The 17,289-nt window shown below is 40.7% G+C and overlaps 1 long non-coding RNA gene across 1 annotated transcript; it reads right to left on the bottom strand.

Annotated features, from left to right (window-relative positions):
* Positions 1-13,215: 13,215 nt before the first annotated feature.
* Positions 13,216-16,819, bottom strand: LOC122867021. The gene is made up of 4 exons (XR_006375847.1): positions 16,696-16,819; positions 15,729-15,891; positions 15,483-15,529; positions 13,216-13,418 (listed from the first exon to the last, which is right to left on the bottom strand). It is a non-coding gene; the product is annotated as an uncharacterized LOC122867021 (long non-coding RNA).
* Between the last annotated feature and the right edge of the window lie 470 nt (positions 16,820-17,289).

The raw sequence follows: 17,289 nt of genomic DNA, 5'->3' as shown, positions 1-17,289 counted from the left end.
TGGAGAAACTGCAATTTGAACAAGAATGCAGAACAACAACAAAATAAATGTAGCGTATTGTATGAAAACAGGCAAACATGAGGGGTTTTCAAGTGCATCCTTTCTAGGATCCTTTCTCACACATCAGGTTTAAAAAGTCACATAGCAAGAATGCTTATCATTGCCAATGTAAATTACACATATATAAAAAAACTATTCTTAATGAAAACACATATGCCTACACGTAGAGTAGCTGCAGAAAAATAAAACTCTGCACATGCACAAGGATGAGAGACAAGGTGTACACCGATTCACAGTAAGATATCTGCTCCTATATTCCTCATCATGACACAGCAGAATAGGAGAAGAAGGGAGGTGGGGGCACAGATTCAGTGAAAGTAAATGAAAAAAGTAAAAAGAGATCAATGTAATTTGGATGTGTTGTATTTTTAATGAGGCTCCAGTCATTGAGGGGTTAGAGAGCAGGCTGATCTGAAGAGCAGCGAACGGGGGGAGTGGAGACAAGGCAGTCGGGCCGCTATTGATCAAAGGGCTGGTGGAGGTAGGCTGGCACCATGACTGGGCTGGGGTGACCTGCACTGCTGTACAGTACAGAGGCTCAAACAGGGAAGCAAGAAGTATGAGCTGGACTGAGTCTTCACGTCATGCTCCTTTCATGAGACCCAGGTACATAAGACTAAAGCTTTGCTAACGCACAGTAGTTTTAGGAATAGGCCTTTTTCACAGCAGACATTTTGACTTGTCACAGTAGGAAAAGCACAGGTGTTACTGATAATATAGACGATGCCTCCATTTAAGTGTCCCAAGTATGTGACAGTGAGCCAGCATGTACAATACCAGGACCTTCGAACTGAAGCATGTTTTTCAATGTAGAAACTTCATTCAAACGTCATTTTCACACTTTTTCATGCGTTTTTGCAACTCTTATCTACTCATTCATACCTTCAGCTAGAAACTCCATTCAAACTTTGAAATGTTCCACATCTTTCATACATTCTGGGTATAATTCAACTTTTAAATCCCATTAAAACTTTTCAAACTTTATTTGAAGTTTGGGAATAGGTTGAAGATAAGTGGGTTTGAAGGTTTTTCTCATTCACTTCCATTATAACTACTCGTTCATACATTCACATAGAAAATCCATTCAAACTTTAAAACGGTCACAACTTTCTCACATTGATTCAACTTTTTCATATCTTTCACACTTTTTACACAATCACAGTTTTTTATGCAAATTTTTGTATGCAAATTGTATGCAATTTTCAGACCTTCTCAGATTTTTTACATTAGTGTGTATGGGATGGAATGTTCAGAGTCAGAGTGGGCGACATCATGAGAGGAGCTGTAAACTCTTCTTAAAAATTTCCCTTCATTCCCACAATCTTTACTCTTCATACATAATGTTTGCTTCAAAATGTACGGAAATTTGTGCTCTTTTATGCAATGTACGTATGGAAGCAATCTGACTTATTTGACACATTTATTTAATCTAACATTTATTTTATTAGACACATTTGGCACTATGAGCCTCACACCGTGTCCTAACAGCAAGCGAGCGTCCGATTATCACGTTGCATCGCGCAACATCGGCCACTCGCTGTCCACAGTGAATCACTGTGCACTGAACTAAATATGCACTTCTATTACATCATGTAAACAAACCACGTACCTACCAGCTGCCACCTTATTTAGGTTTTTGTAGTTAAACGAGGAGGTATCGTATAGATAACTCCTCATTTCAACTTCATGAATCAACCCGGTCCTCGTCAATGATGCAGCTCTTTCAACACGATCAAGGGTGTCCGACAAAAGTTCAGCTCAAAGCGGTGCACCGCATTGTGCTGCACAGTGTTGCTCGCAGCCAGTTAGGACATTCCAATAGAAAACAATGCAATCAAACTGATTTTGTCGCTGACACTCGCTCGCATCACATTCAGTTAAGACACGGTGTCAAAGGGACAGGAGTGGCAAGCAACTGCTGCATAGACTCCATTGTTAACTGAATTCTAAACAGAACTAATTCTCACAGTTTTGACATGACACACACACACACACACACACACACACACACACAGCACGTTCAGCAGGGTTTCCTCTCTCTCACAGTATCAAAATGTAGGTAAAAGGAGTTTAACTTTGTTAAAACATGAAGGGTTTAAATTCCAAAAGCAAGTGCTCTCTCAGATCATTAGAATGTGGATAATTACCCCCAGGACCACATTTCACTTTTTAAGAAAGACAGATGAAAGAGGCCCTCACCAGCTCGTACAGATTTCTGGGGCCTCAGTAAAAAGTCAAAAGCTGTGATGACTGGGATAATGTGAGCTAGAGCTAGCTAAGTGTCTCTCCACGTATGATCAAGACTTTCATCTAGGCTCCAGTGGAGAAGTCTAACAGCATATCAGCACAGTGACAATGGTCAGTGTAATGAGGGCAGTAGCAGTAAAGCGCCTCAGGGTGGATTCTTGGCTTGTGTGACTCCAGGGAGGGTGTCACATCCTCCTTTAATCATTAAAGAAGCAGGAAGACCCCCACCTATCAACCACCATTACCATTTAACCCCCCTAGCCCGTCTCTCTCTGTAGCCCCCAGCCATAGAAGCTCCTCAGCAAACCAGCCCAGCCTTCCTCCCACCAGTGGAGACAGACCAGTGGCTCCACAGTGCCTGATAATCAATGTCTGCCCCTCAGCACCCTGAGGCTCAGGCCTGCCTCTATAAAGATGCCTAATACACAAACAAGCACAATCACAGACATAAAGTATGCATTCATGTGTATGCGCACTTGAGTATGCATAGAATAAGTACATTCAGACACACAGAATGGTCCCCTGACCCCAGTGAGAGGGGTGCATTAATGCTGTCCGCTCCCTGTGTGTCTCCATCCCTCCCTCCGCCGTGCAGACACAGACATTGACTGCTGGATCACAACCCCTTTACCTGAGTCAATAAAGACCCTGCATTGAATTGATTTGGCAGGGGAAGAGAGTGGAAGTGGGGACGGGGGCGAGCAACAGGACTCTGAAATCCATAGATGGATTTTTGACTCTGTGGCCGGCATTGTCAGTCATCCTCTTTTGTGTGCTGAGAAACCAGAGGGAAAAACTGACTCGACGGGAGACGGCGCAGACAGCGTTATCTATTGCAGACTGCAGAACGTCTGGCTTTTGTGCATTAAAAGTATGAAGATGAAGAAGAAACAGTACAAACATTTTAAGAGTTCCCTCTATTAGACATAACCAAATAGACATATTTCTGCTTTCTGTTGCTTGTCTACTTACAAATTCAATTTTTATTTTGACTAAATGTTATACTTTGCTGTAATTTAATTGACATCTGATCCTGAGTGCATTTTTTAGGCTGTCCATACACATTACAGCGGAAACTGGCCGCGATGAGTGAAGGGAACAAGGTAAGGGAAAGTTAGTCATCAGATGTAAACCACCTCTTCACCCCTCTCACGTGGCCTCGACCTTTTTTGCAGCTCTGAAAACATTGTTGGAGTATCTTGGGGAATAACTGAATGGTGGTCTCCACAGAAACCAAAACTAATACAACCCCTAAATTACTGTTGATTAATGCTTTGAACACTTTGTCCTGCTTATGCATTTTGTATTGCAGAAATAATATTTCAAGAAATTCAATAGTAACTCTTAACAGCTGTAGAATTTGTCCAAGACAAGTCGGATTCCAGCAATGGAACAAAATCTGTACATACATGAGATGGAAGCAGCGGTACTCATTATACCTGTGACTTTTAAAATTGTAATTCATGCAGAAATGTGTATTTTCATCTTTTTAAATTCTTTTGTCAATAAATTGCCATGAAATAGCCCAAACCAACAATGTGTTAGTCCATCTCTTAATACTTTCTGACCCCCCTACCCTGTCTATGGCACTCAGCCCCAAGCCCATTCGTTCCTACTGAAGATGTAAATGATGTAAAACAGCTTACAAATGTATAGTTAAAGGCTATAGTTAAGGATCAGCAATTTTATAAAACAACTAGGCACTTAAGTGTTTTGCAAACATTACTCAAACAGGAGGAGATAGTGAATTTGTTGGAGACTTTTTCAGCTGCGGAGTAGCACATATTTGGAGCTCTAGTGCAGTGTTAATTTCCTCAATGAAAACTACGACAAAAGTTATTCAGTGATAACTCTTTTGTCATGATGATGATAACAAGACTAAAACTAAATAAAGAGCAATCAAAACAATGACCACATTTACTGTAATATTTGTCAGTGGATAAAAAACTAAATTATAATGTGAAAAACTGATGAATGGACAAATGCACTAAATACTAATTACTCTTACTCTTACTTATTCAACGACCTGCATGCATCTGTGGAAACACAAATTATGCTCCTGACTTGTTCAACAGTGTTAAAAAAGTGTCTTCTTTAGATGTTTATTTAGCAGCTTGACAGCAGCATTGTACTTCAGTAATGTCTCTGCAAGTAATATTTGTGTTCTTAAAGGGAAAAAAGCAACAGATTTATGGGCTAAATGCATTCACAATCTCTGTGAAAATCAGACAAGAAGTTACAAAACAAAGCACCTGGGACATACTATGAAAATAAGCAGGCCAGCACACTGACATTTCTAAAAAGGTAAGCTAATGATAACGTAATATTATCAAGGGCTGTGGATGAGGATGTAACATTAATGTTTCTTTCAGTAGGCTATCTTTTGGGTTTAAAGGCTATCAATCATCTAAATCTTCCTCTAGATGTTCGTTACGGACATTTTGCTGCATTAATGTTAGCCAATGTTTGAGCTGCTCACCAGCTAGCTAAATCCAGACAGAGAACAGTATTTTACTGAACTAAGAAGAATGACAGTGAATGAGCTCCTCTGTTCAAACACACAGAGTTTGGAAATTGCAGCTGTATTTACTGAGGAGAGTGAGTCCATTGTGTTACATCAAAAAAGACTAAATCAAAATCAGGTGCCAAAATTCACCCTGCGAGTATTACGGGCAGCAGGATGGTGTATGTGAGATTAAAAAATAAACTACCGTGTGTCACCCAGTGCAACAGTGGCTCAAGGATGGGTTTTTAATTTAATAGTTTGGGTCTTTTCATGGGATTTATTGACAATAAATATATGGCAATAAAAATATGTAATATCATCAGACTTAACCTTTAAACTTGTGTGTGAATAAAAAACTATTACCACCTGCTACCACTCGCAACAAAGTCTTGTTTTATTAGCGTCCCCATAATAGCTCAGTGTATGTACAGTCCACGTTGACAGGCTCTTTCCCTACATTCCCAGCATGTAGCCTATGAAATGACTTCATGAGCGGCGACAGCTTATCTCTCCCTGCGGATGGGATCAATAGACTGGCGCTCTTGTGTTCCTCGTTGACGTGCTGGGAGACCGGCTATCATATGCGCTGTAGTTTGCCTGCTTTGGGTAAACATGGGCCATCTCTCAGGTTCCCCACCTCCCCTTCCCCTCCTGCCTACGTCGGGGAGGTTACTGGGACCGAGATGTGGCTGCTTCTGTTTATTTACCCATATATGACTCGGTTTTATGCATAGAAATGTTGTCATGCAGTGGTAGGGTTGTGTAGTGAGGTCTGGGGAGACGAGGACATGAAGTCTCTGCTATCAGTCCATCTTAGAGACAACCTATTGTGTAAACAGCAGGAACAACCTGTTGGCTGCAGGCGGCTTGTCCTCTTGTAGTATCCAGACCAGCAGCTCATATGGGTGTCAACGTGTTTGCATGCTAGAGCCTCTGATAACAGTGCAAGAAGGACAAGACCCAAAGACCTGCTGTATTTTTAGTAGAACACTTGTGTTCATGTACATTTCAATGCAATATTGACACATCTGAAATAGATTGGGACATATTGCAACACATTTTGTTCACTATCAGGTCACGGACTTAGCCAGTTGAGCCACTTTGTTTTTCAATTAGAGACTGTTCAAAAACGATCTGGCTGAACTTTATGTTTCACATTTTTTAAAAGAAAAGTAATTGTTATTAAGATTTTCTGTGGACCCTCCCATTGACTTTGAAAAAACTACCCCTCTCAAAACACCCTCTCCCCTAACATTTCTAAATAATGTAACAGTATTGACTTGGCACAACTCCCTTAACCATAAATGAAGAAAGAATTTAAGATAATGTACTACAATTTAAATATTTGATACCTAATCAGAACATACATTTTTACAATGTGCACCAACATTACAAGTGAAATTAACAATTTTAGCCAGACAAGCTCCCAAAATTGTTCACTGATGCAACGTTTCGACCTACAAGTCACACGGATGTTTGCCTGACGAAGACCTTGTAGGTCAGCTCTGAAGCTCTAATATTTTTGCTCAACCCTCAGATTACAAATAATAAAACTAAATATGAATTACATCAGATGATGCCTCTACCTGATTAGTTTTCTGACTGTCCCTTATAATTATACCAGTTACATGATTCTGAGGAGTAATCAGGCACGTTAACCAGGTGTGTTCTAGTGCAGCAGCTGGAGACTCCTCCAGACAGCTGAACTTGCATAGAAAGTCATAAAAACTCAAGTAAATTACTATAAATTACTGATTGAAGTCACTGCTCACTGATGCTGATGACGCTGTGCTATTGGTAAGTTCTGGATTTATGCGGTTAACTGTGGAAAAATGGACAATAAGGTGTTTGTATTCAGATCACCCGTGCTTGTTGAACATTATTAGTAATGTTCCAAACTATAAACAGCCACTGTCATCACTGAAGTTGGCAATATGTTATGCTAAACTTGCATCATATTATAGGCTAACTTTGTATGACACATATAACTTTACTGTAATTAACTATAGTAATATAGTGACTGTATAGGCTAGTATAAATATGTAAGATTCAAAAGTTTTATTTGTCACATGCTCATTCAAAATGTGTAGTGAAATGTAGGGTGGCATACTCTTTAGGCTATGTTAAAAAGCCTAGTATGCAATCAAGAATTATAATAAGAAAAAGATTTTAAAAAATTTAAAGATTTCAAAAAATTAATTTAAAGGATAAAATAATCTAAGATGAAAAAATCTAAATATATTTAAGTATTAAGGTCTTAATATTTAAGTATTAAAATGCAAAAATGTATATTGGCCCAGAGTGTGGGTGGGCTGTGCAATGTTTCAGTATATAAAAATGTAAAGTAAGGCAACTTTAAGGCAAACTATATAGTAAAATGATGTGGTGCAAAGGCTTCACAGAGAACAATTATGCACTCTTCACTGTAAAGAGAACGTTCAAACACTAATCACTACGATCCACATGTATTGTGTTTACTCAAAACGGACATTAGCCACTTGTTTGATTGTGATGATGGAAAATTAGTTAACTGTATCAGAATACATTAACTGGTTATAGTTATAAACCTGTGTTCAAACGCAGAGCATGAAACTGCATAAAAAGTCCCACCCTCCAGCATCGGAGCTTTCACCACCTAACTCCAGCCCAATTCCAGGCCCTTTGAGTAAAGTGAGAAGACTTGCTGAAATCCTGAAGAAAAATTATATCATAATTACTCTGGCTGCATTGAGGAAAGAGGCTCGCCTCAGATCCTGTATGCTCGCCTCTCACAATAGGTGGCCACTTTGCCCGTCTGAGAGGGATTCATATCACACAGACTATTGTGAGAGGCCTCACAAACGCCGTGGTGAGAGATACTTCATTACTCGAGTGCTCGCAGATCAGTTTCTGTTGTCGACTTTTGCCAGCCACCATTGTACACTATAATAAGAAATATTTCACTGTTGACAGGTGAATTTGTTTGTAACCCCTTGATCTGGCTGAAAGTACACTGAAGTAGTCATGTCTGTTTACACAGACGTACATGTGCCAACACCCTGTGTAAACACACATAGAAAGAGAAAAGCTCTTCTGTCTATATGCAGAGCATTTAACGATGCTCACAGATGTCAACCAGAGTTTAACAGTTTGGTTGAGTGCTTACTAATTTATACGAGCACTCTGTGATTATGTTAGGCTTGTGCTTTCTTTGACTGTAGATTTGGATGAGGAATAGATTTGGACTGAGGACAAACTCGAGGATGTTTTGGACTGTTTATCTTTTGGATGGCTTTCTTGGCTCTTTCTTGTCAAAACAGCCTCTCACTGTCTTTAAATCTCTCTCTGTTTCTTGCTGAAACAAGAGTTTAGGTTGAGTTGAGGGAAATAGCTGTCTCTCTCTGCACTCTTCATCCATTCTACTATAACTTGGTTTCTTTGCGACTATGCGTGTTTATAATGAAACTGGTGGTGAAAACTGAGCCCTCCTCAAAGATAAAGATAAAACTGAGATATAGCAAACAAAGGTGTGCACTCCTGATTCACAATAACACTGCTTATCTGTCACTGGGAGGAGAGAAATAGTGATTTTTGCAGCTTTCCTTCTTGGCTGCACAAAATAGCAGCAACTTTTACATTTTTAAGTACCAAAACATTTTATATGACATTAGTAAACTGCATTCCTCAGACATAGATTTCCAGACGTGGGACAAAGTCAGTGTTTTGAAAGACACGATTCCAAGTAAAGTTCCAAGTCAAGGCAGTTAAGTCCCATGTGTAGGGATTCAGGTAGGGCAGTTTTGGTTATTAGCAAATATCAAAGATATTTAATATTACTAATTAAAAGTAATTTTTTACTAAAATTATTAATAAGGATAAATAATAATGGGGCACCACCCTGGAATCAGGGACCAACAATGGAAAAAACGTCTGAAAAGGGTCTATTTAGAAATGCCGATATTTAAAATACTATTTTACATTAATAAGATGGACAGTGAAGGGGGAATCTGAGCACTGACCGTCACAACCAGCTATTATTACAACACATAGACAAATAACCACAGGCAACTTCTCTTTAAAAGCTACAATAGAGTTTATTTAACTATAGCAACGATCAATAATCAGTAAACTTCAGCCAATAAAACACTATCATCTACTCTAAGCATAATAAAAGCATACAACAATCAGCAAGCATGTAATGCGGGTGTGTGTGTGTGTGTGTGTGTGTGTGTGTGTGTGTGTGTGTGTTTGTGTGGGACAATAGAGGGGGGGACGTGAGGAAGATGGCGGATGTGACCACATGGATGGCTCGTCACGTGATGATCCAAAATGGGAGGCAGGCCCGCGAATCTTAAACAAAGGGTCAAGAACCAAAATGGAGGACGCATTCTACTTCTCCTTGTGGAGCACAGCTAGTAAGGCTACCACACTATCTGGGGGTTTAAGATGAGAACAGAGACCTGTATGTGCAACAAAAAGCCTGGACTAGGAGAAATAGCGCCAAACCCCCTCAGGTCCATTAAGTCATACCTGTGTGCAAGATTTAAGCTTGAATCCAAACCCTGGATTGCTACTGGACAAGCTGTCACCGGAGCACAGGAAGCCCTGATGACGTCATCATACCTATAAACTCACAGCGCACCGGTCAAACCCCGTCTTTCCACTGTAACTTTGGTTGCTTCAGGGGACACATCACGTGAACTCCCTAGGTGAAGTCTCAACTTGCTGGATGATTCCACATAACATCTCTGACCTGCAGAAGGAAGATTCGGATTTACCATTTTACCACTGAGCCCCGCTCTCTCCCCACTAAAAGTCGACTCAGCTGTATTCCTCCGCTGCCTACTGAGGATCAGCTTTGCCGCTGAGTCCATTGACAGCGCGGTGCCCCGGCCAACATCGGCATCGGCGCCTGAGAGGACTCTACCAGATAACCAAACAGACTGACGCATTAAATCGCTATCAAGAGCGATCTCAAGTCAGAGGCTTGTGTCTGGGCAGAGATAGAGTTTATAACTGTGTGTTATTTCATCTAAGCCTCATTCTTGTGAAATGTGCTTTACATTATTGTGGAAAATAATGGACCGCTGCATCCCGTATTGCTGCGTGTTTTCGTACTAAGCACATTCCATTGGAACGCTGGGCCGTTTATTTGTGTTAGTTTTAGCCACTGTGGAAGCTAATAACTGTGCTACTGGATCGAAGTCCAGTAACACGGCTGTTGAATGTAAATTCGCTGCCCGGTTCCTGTGTGATAAAGGGACAGCTATTGTGTCTTACCACTGCATTTTAGATCTCTTGTACCTTACTCTATGTGCTTTTTCTTTCTTTCTCCTCGTCACTAACCCACATTTACATATACACATCTACAAACACATCTAAACAACCCAGATAGGGTGGTAGCATAACTAGCTGCGCTCCATGCTATCTTGAGAACAAATAGAGCATGTCCTCCATTTTGGCTCTTCCCCTAAGTTTCACCAAAGGGGAATAAAAGCTGGTTGTGACAGTCAGTGTTCGGATTCACCCTTCGCTGTCCTCCTTAGTCATGTAAGATAGTTTACTTTAAATATCGGCATTTCTAAGTGGACAGCCACCTTTTCAGACTGTTTTTCATATTTGGTTATTGGTCCCTGATCCCAGGGTGGTGCCCCGTAATTATTAATCCATATTAATAATAAATATATATATATTAATAAACGTTTTAATATTCAAAAATGTCATTTGATATTTTGCTAATAACCAAACCTGCCTTACCTGAATCCCAACACTGTTTAGGTGTGTCTTGGTATGTTATTCCTGGGACACAATTACAATAATTTGTCATTTTGAGCCGACGTTTTGCATGTTGTCATCAATTTTTCCACAGCAGTCTTTACATCTGAATGTGATCATCCGAGGTATCAAGTGATATCTGTCTGCTCAACAAGCCCTTGTTTGTCCATGCCCTCTAGAACGACACATAAACATTTTCTAATCTGACGTCCCAACAGGACGACATCATTTCAGTCAGGAGAGACAAGTGAATGTGAAGTGAAGTAAAGATAGTGTTTATGGGAACAGATGATGTGTGATGTTAATCTTTTGGTAATGGAGGGCGTCTGCACTGAGCAGCGGCAGAATAAATTCCTCCATGGATTCCAGACACTGGTGGTGGTGGCTGATAATTCTGCTGAGGCTGATGGCTGGCGAGGCTGATGGAATAATGAGCTGATGGATCTGCGAAGACTGGCCAGTGATGAGGAGGTGGAGGGGTGCACAACAGTTGCATTAATGTACTGACGGCAGAGAGAGAATCATATTTAAACTGACTGCAGTAAGAGGATAGGTTTGTCACTATGCTATTGGATAGATGAGACCAGCTGATGAGAACAGCTGATATCATGATTGACAGCCCTGGGTAACGACAGCAGGAAATATGAGAGGAGTGAATGGCAGGATGGTATGAGAAATAAGTACAGCCTAAGCATGCAGAATTATAGTCTTCCTGACTCGAACTTTTGCTAGAGCTTAATTTGTCTGTGCCTTCCAAAACAGTTACAAATCACTGTTGAAAAAGAAATCACTTTCATGATGCGACAACGCTATGGTTAAGGTTTAGTTAGGTTTAGGCACAAAAACGACACAAAAGGGGTGGGGGTGTGACTTTGTTTTTATCTTGACCCTCCCTGGAGCTACATATATTTTTCCTTGAGCCTTCCTGAGTGACGGGGGGAAAATGCATGACCCTCCCTCCTGCCATAAATACCCATATTTTTTTTATCATATTCACAGCAAAGGCTGATGTTTTCTAACCATTATGTTTAATAGTGAACCCTGACTCTTAAACCCTGGCCCTCTGACCCCCCCCCAAATCATTTATTAAACTAAATGCTAATCCTGCTTACAAATAATCACTGTGTGTGCACTTCAGCAGAATTTGAATATATGGGTGCATGACAGCCATCCCTCCTACCACAAAAAAACCCAACAACATTTAATAAAGCTACACATCACACATACACACACACACACACACACACACACACACATATACAGCGTACACAGCCAACATTAGCGACATGTGCATGTTAATCACCGTTTTCCCAAATAAACCGTAACATACACAACAGTAGCAGCAGCGGGCAGAATAATATCAACTGGCACGGTGGCCGTAAATATAAAATTGATGATGACTTTTTAAATCAAATTTTTTGTGGCCCTGATGGTCCCCCTCGCTCACCTGTGGCTGTCCACCGGGAGCACATCTACAATACCTAACAGAAAGCTGCTTTTAAACAGTGAAAATCCTGATAAATCTAATATCACAGATACTCACTATTGTCATGCATGCACTGAGTCCAATGGGCGGTTAAGATGGGGTTTTGAAAAGAAAAAACTCATTTAAAATAAATACAAAATACAACAATTTAAAGTTGTATGTCCCTTCCCTATTGCCAAAATAAAAAACCCTCCCCAGTGCTTAAAAAATTATTTACGTGCCTCCCCCGTTTTGCACACCCCCCTCCCAGGACTTCCCTTTCAGCTTTTTCTGGTAAGGACAAGTAAACAGGGCTGGACTGGGACAAAAATCGGCCCCCCACAATCGGTTGAACACCACCCAGTAAGTACCGTGGACAAGTGTACCGGTGCAAGTGGACCAGTGTACTCGCTCGCTCTTCACTGACTCCCTGGCGATCAGAGGTGGCTGCGGAGTACACAATATCCATACTCAACAACCTGGCTCGACTAAACAATAACATTAGGAGAGAGGAAGAGATGATTACAATTAATTGGGTGGGGTATTAACATGATTACAAATTCAGATCGAGAATTGTTAATATTCCCAGACAAAAAAGCTGTACAATTTAAACAATACTATATTGGCAATGACCAAATAGTTGTTTATTCAATTAATGCATGGAAGTGTTCCATCTCATTTCATTGGATACTAACTAACTAACCAGTTCATACAGATTTCAAATAGGTGTTTACACAGTTAAAAGATCACCTTTTATATTAATGTTCAGAGAGGAGTAATAGACCTGTGTAAGTTAAAAGGCAATTAAATCAAGGGTGTGCACTGGTGCTCATGCATCTTATATACCATGTTTCTGATGTTTAAATGTCATTTAACCCACTCAAGGACTCATCTAAAAACACAGGCAGCAGGACAGAGAGCAACGGAGAGAGGCAAAGAGTGCAAAAGAGAGTGAGTGTGTGAAGAGAACTGAAACATTTCTTTAGTATCTAATGTAATTCTGTTTAGTTCCATGGTTTAGAAGCAACATGTATGAAAGTACAGTTGCAGACTAGTCTCTGTGAATGATGATGACCAAAGACTACCCTGCCACAGCGGTCTCATATGTATGGTTCCAATGGAAGTTGAGTGTGCAATCAGTGGACCCAAGTCAGTCTGTCTCTAGTACACAAAGTCAGGGAAATAAACGGCACTCCAGAGGACAAAAACAGCTAAAGAATGCCTTCATGTGTTGATTTGTGTTGATGAATAAATTTATTTGCTGTCAGTAAACAGGCAAATCTGCTGACGCATTTCGGCGTGAAGCCTTCATCAGAGCATGTATGACAGCATTAAGCTCTTTTTTTAAAGGACGCATCGTGTGCAGGAATATCCTCCAGTCCCCACCTACAGACAAATTAAAAAACAATAAATAACAAATAATACAAATACATTCATAACAATATGCAACAAACTGTAAGGCAATGTCCAGCAGTAACAGTTTTGAAAAAAAACATTTATGGTAAATGAACTGTACTTATATAACGCCATTCTAGTCTTTTCCGACTACTTAAAGCACTTTACATTACATGGATGACTCATTTAAACCACGTGGGACCATTGTCATTATGTTTGTCTATAAGAACATTTCTCTTTGAGACTGAAGTTTTGAGAGTTCTCCACAACACATTAATGACACCTGTTCAAGGCCAACAAACTGCAAAGAGAACGGTGGACAATGTTTGGCCATAGCACACTTTGTGTTTTTGGTTCTGATTGCAGTTATCATTGTTACCAATGATCAATGTAGAACCTGCGATTTTGCTTGTATGTGTTTTCAGTTTCAGAAACGCATCAGCAGATTTGGCGGCCTATTGACAGCAAATATATGTATTCAAAAGATCCACACATCAGTGCAGGAGGACCGCACCTGTCTGCTCTTACGAGTGTATGAGTGAGGATGGGATAACCTTCATGTCCAGCAAAGGACATGTTAATAAACGGCTTAAAAACAAGGACTTGACAAGTGTCACATCTACCTGTACTTCAGAATTAGGAGTCATGTCAGCTACAAGGATTTTTGAAAGATATGACCAGTAAAAGTATCTGAAATTCTGACACAACTTTTTGAAAAATTAGAAAGCCACTTTATAATCCTATTTGATGCAGATTAGCACTCACACCAGATTATCAAGCGATCTCATGGATAGGATCAGGAAACATATTTTAAGTCTTGGTGCAAGTTATTTGTTTGTCACAATATTTCTCAAAATACATGTGACCAGTAACGATTTGATAAATCACAATCCAAGTTGTTTTTGTGAATATATTTCAGATTATCTGTCACATATCCATACCTGGAGACCACACACACATCTATTTTAGTCATACCTGAGTGGGTGTGTCTTCAGTATGAAAAGTGTATTAGCAAATGCCCAGCAAGAGCTCTTAGAAACCTGAATTAAATTCAAACTGAATTGCCTCTATACACCTCAGACCTGCTGTCTATCTAATAATCCTGCTGAGTGCTGTACATTCCTGCACAGGTCTGACTCATCCTGCTCCCACATCCTCCTTGGGAAATCCACAGAAAGGGAGAGAGACAGAGCAAAAAGAGCGGATCATATTGACAATTATTTCTGTGCGGCTGGCTCCAGGCAAATTAGATTGAATGGGCTGGAAAACAAGTTACATCAATCCAATTAGGTTACGATCAGTTGCTGCTATTGAGCAGCGCAGACCACAGCGTGGGCCTGTTTGTACTGTACAGCAGATAGAGACGCACAGAGAGGAGACAGAGTCTAAGGCGAGAGACAGACCTGGTGCTAATGTGGGCTCTAACTCAATAGGCTGCCGCACTGCTTTGGCCGGCTGCTCTCGCTCTGTCTGATTGACCACTCCATTAAAACTGCACTGACATGACCACTGTGTGTGTGTGTGGGATGGTTATCCTTTAGAGATCTGACAGACCAAATTCATTTTGCAGCTGGGCCTCACATCAATCTGTCTTAATCATTTGAATCCCACATTAAACAAGCATAAACTGCAGCAGCTTTGATTGAGCGCTGCATGTGTGTGTGTCGCAGCGTTCTCGGGAATGCATGTCTGACATTCTGAGCTGAATTCCCTGTTGTACTCTGGGTAAAGCCCGGGTGCCCTCTGCCCTACTGTCTCTCTCCACCAGTGGGATGTGAATAATGGAGTAATTACAGGAAGCAAGGCCCAACCGCTAAACATTTTCCAAACCAGAGGATCTGGGAGAGGGATTCACCATTTGGAGTGAGGGAAGAAAAAGGAAAGCGAGAGCCAGCCAGAAAAGGAGTCTGCCTCTAATTTTCAATATCTGGATAAAAGATTAGCTACTCCTTTGTATTGTATCCGACTGATGGACTGTGGGTTTGTGTGTGCATAGTTACAGTGTGATTACATAAAGAAAAAAAAACATTGGCAGAGAGGGAGGTCTTGTCTTACCAAGGTCACTTCAAATCCCGGGTTTTAGCTCCGACATGTGCGGGTCTCTGAAATCAAAAGGGAATCATTACATCTAAACACCACCACAGCAGTGTATGGAACCACAGGAGGACAGTGCTGGGAGTACTGTAATTCCACTACTTTTGGCGGTAACTAGACATGTAACTAATAACTATTTCAAATTAAATAATGCAATTAGAATTACTGAAATTTAAATGGGCTTGTTACTCGTTACTTTTGTCTTACCTGAAAATAGCAGACAAACGCAGCCTATTCCCTGTTTTTTCTGGTTTATGATCTCACGTCCGCTTCATTCAGAACAAATCAGGCGTTGCAGTGATTAGCCGCAGGTTTGTGTGGCGGTGTGTGGGGGTGATGCCGTGTTTATTTGTGCTTTAGAATGTAACCGCTGTGAAACAATCAGAAAACAACGTTTTAATTCTCTGATTCACCGGCTTTCTCACGCCTGGCCCTCTCCTCATTCAATCTATAGGTCGCTTGATCACAGCTGTCTCTCTCTCTCAAACAAACAAATGAACACAAACCAAAAGGGAGCTTCTTGGTATCGCTATTTTTCAGCATTGATTCCAAGATTCCAAAATAAACCAAGCCGGGACATAACTGGGAGAGTATCATAGTTTGGTCCATGAACTCCGCCTGGATATCGACTGGTTTCAGTGATATTTCAGGGTGACTGTGAGCGGCTTGACTGGTCTGATCATTGGATTGGCCACTGCAGGTGACGTCAGGTTGCATTTCTCCAAAAGTTGATTCTGTTTCAACTGTGTGTATTAATTTAATAATAAAATTGAAGCAGGCATAGTAACTAATTACTTTTATATGCAGTAATTGTTAAAGTAGGCCTAAGTCTTTTTTATTTTATTTTATTTTGAGAGAAATAACTAGTAACTGTAACTAATTACTAAATTTCAGTAACTTGCACAACACTGCAGGAGGATGCCTTCACTGAAACCTGATCTGGAGGAAATGTTGAAGAGTAAATGGCAAAGATAAATGAGGTGGAAGACAGAAAGGCATGCAGTGGTCCATTTCTAATGGTGCTTAATGAGAGTGTATCTGCTGGAAATTAACAATGCGCTCAAATTATGTGGAAATGTGTGTAGCCAATTTGGCTACCGTGATTTCCCTGGCAGAACACAGACGCCAACACACAGTCCCCAGGTAACAACTTATTATTATGACGCTCACTCACACATCCAATATTCCACAAGGAAACACCGGCGTGTCTGCTCAGCGCCTCTGTTTGCTTGGCTTGCTGCTCTGGTACAGACGTTTCTCTTTCTGGACCAAATCTCAGCCTCTCTGGTTGTCTGGCGTGACTCAGGTGTGAGAGTGAGGCCGGTCCAGCATGCTACTGCATATAAAGGGGAGAGCATAATTAGTCAACCAGGCACGGCTGTGCCAATGTCCTCTCCCCAACGCTGCTCACCTGAGCCACTCTCCCACCTCTCCCTCTGCAGCTGACAACTAACCATGCCCACCCCCACAATGAGAAACAAAATGAATGTTCTTTCTCTTTCTTGGGTTTCATGCGAAAAAGATTTTCATGCGCAGATTCACGTACACACTTGCTCTAAAACAGTGGCGAAATGTAGGCTGAGTACATTTACTGAAGTACTATACATATCCCTTTACAGAAGGGACCGGGTCATTTTTGACTGGACCCAAGCTTCCCTTCAAAATTAGTCTTTATACCAAATTTTGCACCACCAGTCTATTTTGTATCCATTAAGACACTATCAGTAATTAATAAATGGGTAAGTAATCGTTAAACAATGTTTGAGAG

This window comes from Siniperca chuatsi, linkage group LG19, assembly GCF_020085105.1.
Source record: "Siniperca chuatsi isolate FFG_IHB_CAS linkage group LG19, ASM2008510v1, whole genome shotgun sequence".
NCBI classification, from domain to species: Eukaryota; Metazoa; Chordata; class Actinopteri; order Centrarchiformes; family Sinipercidae; genus Siniperca; species Siniperca chuatsi.
Note: the sequence above shows the minus strand (reverse complement) of the source record. Positions and strands in the feature narration are given on the sequence as shown.